This window comes from Pristiophorus japonicus, chromosome 1 (genome assembly GCF_044704955.1).
Source record: "Pristiophorus japonicus isolate sPriJap1 chromosome 1, sPriJap1.hap1, whole genome shotgun sequence".
Lineage (NCBI taxonomy): Eukaryota > Metazoa > Chordata > Chondrichthyes > Pristiophoridae > Pristiophorus > Pristiophorus japonicus.
The window spans coordinates 225,979,774-225,987,307 of NC_091977.1; the positions used below are offsets into that span (position 1 = coordinate 225,979,774).

The window sequence follows — 7,534 nt, forward strand, 5'->3', positions numbered from 1 at the left end:
TCCCCTATTGGATTTATTACAATTTTATATTGACGGCCCCTAGTTTTGGACTCGCCCAGGAGTAGAAACATCAACTCTCTGTCCATCCTATAGAAACCCTTCATAATCTCAGTCTTCTCTTTTCTAGAGAAAAGAGGCCCAGCCTGTTTGTTGCAACCTCTCAGTTCTGGCAACATCCTTGTAAATCTTTTTTGCACGTTCTCCAGTGCTTCTATATCTTCCTTGGAATATGTAAATTTGTAAACAGCCTCAATACAAGTTATCCTTAGTTTCAGGAACACCCTGCTTACATTGGAAAATTAGGAGTACCTAAGAAATTCTTTTTTAAACCAATTTGTTTTCCTATGAACCATCTCTATACTCTATCTCTGTCTGCAGTCATCATCAGTCAAGAATGCAGACTCCTCCACTGTCACTGCTAATCATCCCAGAAGATGTCAAGTTGCCAGCGAAAGTAAGCTATGATGGACTATTCCAGCTATCACTTCTCGGCCTTTTGGCTAAGATCATGCGTAACTGACCTGACAGGGGAGTAGCCACCATGACCTCCGGGTGGTTCTCCCTGGATCAGGAAGGTATATGCTTGCTTTTTTGGAAACAGGAGGTGGGTGGGGTGGCTTGACCCATCCACCTCCACGGAGGTGTGTGGGGGACCTGACCCATCCACCTCCATGGCACGAACCTGGTATTGCAGTACTTCCAGGAAAGGTGCAGTGGCTCTAGGCCTTTTGGCTAAGAGCATTGGCGCAGAGTGATCCTTGGCGTGTGCAAGGTGACCTCTGGCGTTTGTGATTTGACAAAGAATTGGAATGATTGGCTACGAATTTCCAAAAAAAAAAGTTATTTTTTGTTCCATTCCAACATGGTACGATTCACTTTGAGAAAGTAAGCCACAAAGCCACCATGGCAACATCTAATAACAGTCCTTGCAGCTGGGAGAGTGAAAAGCAGTCTTCAGACTTCATTCACATCCCTATCAGGTTGGAATTCCATTGCTGTGCAACCCTAGGCTATCTCGTATCTCTAAACATGGGCTAGAATAATCAGTAGTGTGCAACTGTGATAGCTGTAAAAAAAAATTGTAGATATTTTTAATGTTTTCCCACACAGTTCTCAGCTTAAAGAAGCTGAAGCAATAAGGGGGGTCAAGTTCACTTGTTTCCACTCGTTATATCTGCACAATCCGGGCAGAATCGGTCAAACCAGCGCAAGAGATCGGGGAGTTTTAAACGCAGGTGAGTTACGCCCAAAACCGCTTTCGCTCGTGTTTTCCGCGATCTTTTACGCTGGTTCAAGATTCCATTTGCCCAGATCAGGCCCCGCCCACAAAACTGGCCCCGCCCCCAGGTGGACATTGTGAGATTCCGCCGATGCCGCTGGTTCGGGAAGGCTCTTCAAATTGCGCTCAGCTTCTTACAGGCGCACAGGCACTAGGAGGCACATTTTCAAAGTCTTTTCATGTCAAAAAATATTTAATTTACCACGAAATTGACCAGTGTACCCTTTATTTTTTTCCCCCTGAGCGGTCCCTTTAAATTTGCTCCGTGGCCGCTGCCGATCTTTCCCAGCGACAGCAGCTTGTGAGCAGCCTGCGCGGGATCTTGCGATTGGTTATGGTTGCGCACCTTAGGGGGAACATTGATGCACACTGCTTAAACCATTAAATAGTTCAGCATAGTTTTTTAAAAATCATTGTCAGTGATTTTAAATCAGGCTACTCACAGGTGAAGGATCAGATACCCTTATTAAAAGTGTTTCTTGTTGGTGATAAACCCATTTTCTTTCTTTGTTTCTCCAAGCTTTGATGAAGGTTTTTCTCTTTCCATTGATGGACGTAGTGCGTATTTTCAATACTTTCTGTTTTAACTTCCAGCATTACTGTTTAAGGTGTCATTATTTTTTCTGTGCTCAAACAGTAGTTTTAAAAGAAAAATCTTGAGAGGATATCCTCTCTAGGACCTCATTGATCTCAATATATCTGAACTACAGCATGTCACCTATCAAATTAATTATGGGATCATTCTCCTTCATGTATTACAGTATTGACTTTATTTTCAATGCAGTCAGTTATCTGACTGAGAAGCGATAACAACAACTTACATTTATGTAGCGCCTTTAACATGGTAAAATATCCCAACGCGCTATAACAATACTCATATGATACACAAAATTATGAAGTGACTGAAACTACTGCATGGTTCTGGGATCAAAGGTCAAATCCTATCTATCTACCTCCAGAGACTTGAGCACAAAAATCCAGGCTGACACTCCCAGTGCAGTACTGAGAAAGGGCTGCATTGTCAGAAGTGTCGTCTTTCAGATGAAACATTAAACCAAGGCCCCATCTGCTCTCTCAGGTGGACGTAAAAGATCCCACGGCCACTATTTTGAAGAAGAGCAGGGGAATTATCTCCGGTGTCCTTGCCAGTATTTATCTTTCAATCAACATCACTAAAACGGATTATCTGGTCTTTAACACATTGCTGTTAATGAGGGCTTGCTGTGTGAAAATTGGCAGTCACGTTCCAATATCAAAGCACAGTGACTACACTTCAAAAGTACTTCATTGGCTGTAAAGCGCTTTCGGACGTCCTGAAAGGTGCTATATAAATGCAAGTCTTTCTTTCTATCTACCTAGCAATCGATCAGTTGATCTGTTTGTCTGTCCAGAAGAAATGATGATGTATACAATCCAATCCCACTTGTGATGCCCATTATCAACCTAGGGAAACCATAATAGGAGCAATCTCCAATAGTGGAACTGTAACAGAAATGTTGTACTTGAGCTTCCATAATCTAGTACATGTCCCAGCTACTCCAGAGGTTTATCTCGGTATTGGAGTATATTCTACAGTGGGACTGTAGCTGTGTCATATTTTTAATGTTTCATTGAGCATATTTACATAATCTGTTCAGCTTCAGGAACTAGGACTATTTCCTTTTATGCTCCCATTAATCTGCAATTACTTCAGTCATAACTCATACAAAAGGGTTGACAGCTCGACAGCTCTTCACAGATCCAGCAGGGTTTGTACGTATTACTGATGGCTGACAGTTCACAGTTTGAACCAGCAATGCATTGGCTGTTCATTTTTTTAATAATATACACTGAAAGAAAATGGCCAATATGTTTAGAATGTTGAGAACAGTTAATCGATGGTAATCGCTAAAACCTGCCTACACCAGCAAACTAAATGGCCAGATATTTATACAGCCAAGAAAAAAAAAATTCTTATCATCGTACCCTTCTTATATAGGGTTAATACAGAAAGCAGAGAGTCAGGATAAATGGGTCCTTTTCGGGTTGGAAATCGGTGGTTAGTGGTGTGCCACAGGGATCGGTGCTGGGACCACAACTGTTTACAATATACATAGATGACCTGGAAGAGGGGACAGAGTGTAGTGCAACAAAATTTGCAGATGACACAAAGATTAGTGGGAAAGCGGGTTGTGTAGAGGACACAGAGAGGCTGCAAAGAGATTTGGATAGGTTAAGCGAATGGGCTAAGGTTTGGCAGATGGAATACAATGTCGGAAAGTGTGAGGTCATCCACCTTGGGAAAAAAAACAGTAAAAGGGAATATTATTTGAATGGGGAGAAATTACAACATGCTGAGGTGCAGAGGGACCTGGGGGTCCTTGTGCATGAATCGCAAAAAGTTAGTTTGCAGGTGCAGCAGGTAATCAGGAAGGCGAATGGAATGTTGGCCTTCATTGCGAGAGGGATGGAGTACAAAAGCAGGGAGGTCCTGCTACAACTGTATAGGGTATTGGTGAGGCTGCACCTGGAGTACGGCGTGCAGTTTTGGTCACCTTACTTAAGGAAGGATATACTGGCTCTGGAGGGGGTACAGAGATGATTCACTAGGCTGATTCCGGAGATGAGGTGGTTACCTTATGATGATAGATTGAGTAGACTGGGTCTTTACTCGTTGGAGTTCAAAAGGATAAGGGGTGATCTTATAGAAACATTTAAAATAATGAAAGGGATAGACAAGATCGAGGCAGAGAGGTTGTTTCCACTGGTCGGGGAGACGAGAACTAGGGGGCACAGCCTCAAAATACGGGGGAGCCAATTTAAAACCGAGTTGAGAAGGAATTTCTTCTCCCAGAGGGTTGTGAACCTGTGGAATTCTCTGCCCAAGGAAGCGTTGAGGCTTCAAGCCACAGATAGATATATTTTTAACCAATAAGGGAATTAAGGGTTACGGGGAGCGGGCGGGTAAGTGGAGCTGAGTCCACGGCCAGATCAGCCATGATCTTGTTGAATGGCGGAGCAGGCTCGAGGGGCTAGATGGCCTACTCCTGTTCCTAATTCTTATGTTCTTATAATTAAGAAAATCTATCATTAAGAAAAAAAGACTTGCATTTATAACAGCGGTTTCACAATCTCAAGACATTCTAAAGCGCTTTGCAGCATACCTTTAGAAATGTAGTCACTGTTGCAATGTAGAAAACATGGCAGCCAATTTGCGCACAGCAAGGTCCCACAAACAGCAATGTGATAATGACCAGATAATCTGTTTAGTGATGTTGGTTGAGAAATAAATATTGGCCAGGGGAGAACTCCTTTTCTCTTCTTCGAAGTAGTGTCGTGGGAAACTTTAAAAAAAATTAACATTAAAATATATTCAGAGTTTTATATCAATAGTGAATCTCCTCATCATCATCATAGGCAGTCCCTCAAAATGAAGATGACTTGCTTCCACGCCAAAAAAGGATGAGTTCACAGGTGTTTCAATGAATATTCCAGGTCCTGAACTACATCCTGAAGGGTGGAAGATGCCTGTGTGTGGATTTTTTTAACGTATGGTGGCCGTTGCACATCGGGCTTGACAGAGCTAGGTCTTGGTCCAGTGGCAAGGAGTATCCAAGATGACTGGAGACCTGCTCTGCTGCACGGACCTAGTGCACATATACATCGCAGTGTGGGCTGCCCCATGCTGCCCCTGGGCCCCTGGCCCTGAACTCACGCCTCTCCTGGGCATCGATCACATCCCTCCACAGTCTCTCGTCGCTCCTGCTGTATCTGCCCACGCTCCAATCACCAACTCAAAGAGGTAGGTTTTAAGGAGCATGTTAAGGAGGAGAGAGGGTTAGATAGGTGGAGAGGTTTAGGCTGGGAATTCCAGAGCTTAAGGCCTAGGCAGCTGATGGGGCAACAATAGTTGAGCGATTAAAATTGGGGAGGTCATGTTGGCTGTTGCTCAGAGATATTTTCTGCTGCAGTTCGATTGGGTAGAAACAATTTCCAAACCCGCGACCTCTACCACCTAGAAGAACGAGGATAGCAGGTGCATGGGAACATCCCCACCTCCAAGTTCCCCTCCAAGTCACACACCATTCTGACTTGGAAATATATCGCCGTTCTTTTATTATTGCTGCGTCAAAATCCTGGAACTCCCTCCCTAACAGCACTGTGGGAGTACCTTTACCACACGGACTGCAATGGTTTAAGAAGGCGGCTCACCATCACCTTCTCAAGGGCAATTAGAGATAGGCAATAAATGCTGGCCTTGGCAGAAACACCTACATTCCATGGACAAATAAAAAAATTGGAGGAATAAAAGTTTTGTGCAATATGATCAGGGAATAACAAAAGAAAAGTGTAAGGACTTAACCAATTAAGGAGAAAATTTATGGATTCTGACAAAGCTTATCACAAATCTTTAGTACTCATGAGTCAGAATCAGGTGAATTCATAATGGGGAACAAGGAAATGGCAGACCAATTGAACAAATACTTTGGTTCTGTCTTCACTAAGGAAGACACGAATAACCTCCCGAAAATACTGGGGGACCGAGGGTCTAGCGAGAAGGACGAACTGAGGGAAATCCTTATTAGTCAGGAAATAGTGTTAGAGAAACTGATGGGACTGAAGGCCGATAAGTCCCCAGGGCCTGATGGTCTTCATCCCAGAGTACTTGGGGAAGTGGCCCAAGAGATGGTGGATGCATTGGATGGTCATTTTCAAAGATTCCATGGTCTCTGGATCAGTACCTGTGGATTGGGGGGTAGCTAATGTAGCCGCACTTTTTGGAAGGGGAGGGGGAGAGAAAGCAGGGAATTGTAGACCAGTTGGCCTGACATCGGTGGTGGAGAAAATGCTGGAGTCAATTACTGAAGATGTAATAGCAGCGCATTTGGGAAGCAGTGACAGGATCGGTCCGGGTCAGCGTGGATTTGTGGGGGGGAAGTCATGCTTGGCAAGCCTTCTGGAGTTTTTGGAGGATGTGGCGAGTAAGGTGGATGGGGGAAAGCCGGTGGATGTGGTGTGTTTGGACTTTCAGGGGGCTTTTGACGGGGTCCCACATGAGAGATTAGTGTACAGAATTGGAGCACATGGTATTGGGGGTGGTGTATTGGCGTGGATGGAGAACTGGTTGGCAGACAGGAAGCAAAGAGTGGGAATGAACGGGTCCTTTTCGGAATGGTAGGCAGTGACTGGTGGGGTGCCGCAAGGTTCATTGCTGGGGCTCCAGCTGTTTACAGTGTATATTGGTGATTTGGACGAGGGAATTGAGTGGAGTGTCTCCGGGTTTGCAGATGACACTAAGCTGTGTGGCGGTGTGAGCTGTGGGGAGGATGCTGGGAGGCTGCGGGGTGACTTGGACGGGTTGGGTGGGTAGGCAGATGCATGGCAGATGCAGTATAATGTGGATAAATGTGAGGTTATCTACTTTGGTGGAAAAAACAGTAAGGCAGATTATTATCTAAATAGTGACAGATTAGTAAAAGGGGAGGTGCAGCGAGACCTGGGTGTCATGATGTATCAGTCGCTGAGGGTGGGCATGCAGGTACAGCAGGGAGTAAAGAACGTGGGTGGCATGCTGGCTTCGTGGCAAGGGGATTTGAGTATAGGAGCAGGGAGGTCTTGCTGCAGTTGTGCAGGGCCTTGATGGGACCACACCTTGAGTATTGTGTGCAGTTTTGTTCTCCTAATCTGAGGAAGGACGTGCTTGCTATTAGGGGAGTGCAGCGAAGGTTCACCAGACTAATTCCCGGGATGGCAGAACTGACATATGAGGAGAGACTGAATCTGCTGGGCTCATGCTCGCTGGAGTTTAGAAGGATGTGAGGGGATCTCATAGAAACATATAAAATTATGACGGGCCTGGACTGGTTAGATGCAGGAAGAATGTTCCCGATGTTGGGGAAGTCCAGAACCAGGGGTCACAGTCGAAGGATAAGAGGTAAGCCATATAGGACCGAGATGAGGAGAAACTTTATTACCTAGAGAGTGGTGACCCTATGGAATTCTCTACCACAGAAAATTGTTGAGTCCAATACATTGGATATATTCAAGAGGGAGTTAGATGTGGCTCTTACGGCTAAAGGGGTCAGGGGGTATGGAGAGAAGGTGGGGTGGGGTACTGAAGTTGCATGATTAGCCATGATCATATTGAATGGCGGTGCAGGCTCGAAGGGCCGAATGGCCTACTCCTGCACCTATTTTCTATGTTTCTATGAGTTGTAAAAAGCTAACCTCTTAAAAGTATATTGTTCCTCCCTTCACCTCTCATCATTTTTTTTG

At 44.8% G+C, this 7,534-nt stretch overlaps 1 pseudogene; it reads left to right on the forward strand.

Annotated features, from left to right (window-relative positions):
- Positions 1-480: 480 nt before the first annotated feature.
- LOC139279357 (U2 spliceosomal RNA) lies at positions 481-719 on the forward strand (annotated as a pseudogene).
- Positions 720-7,534: the final 6,815 nt, after the last annotated feature.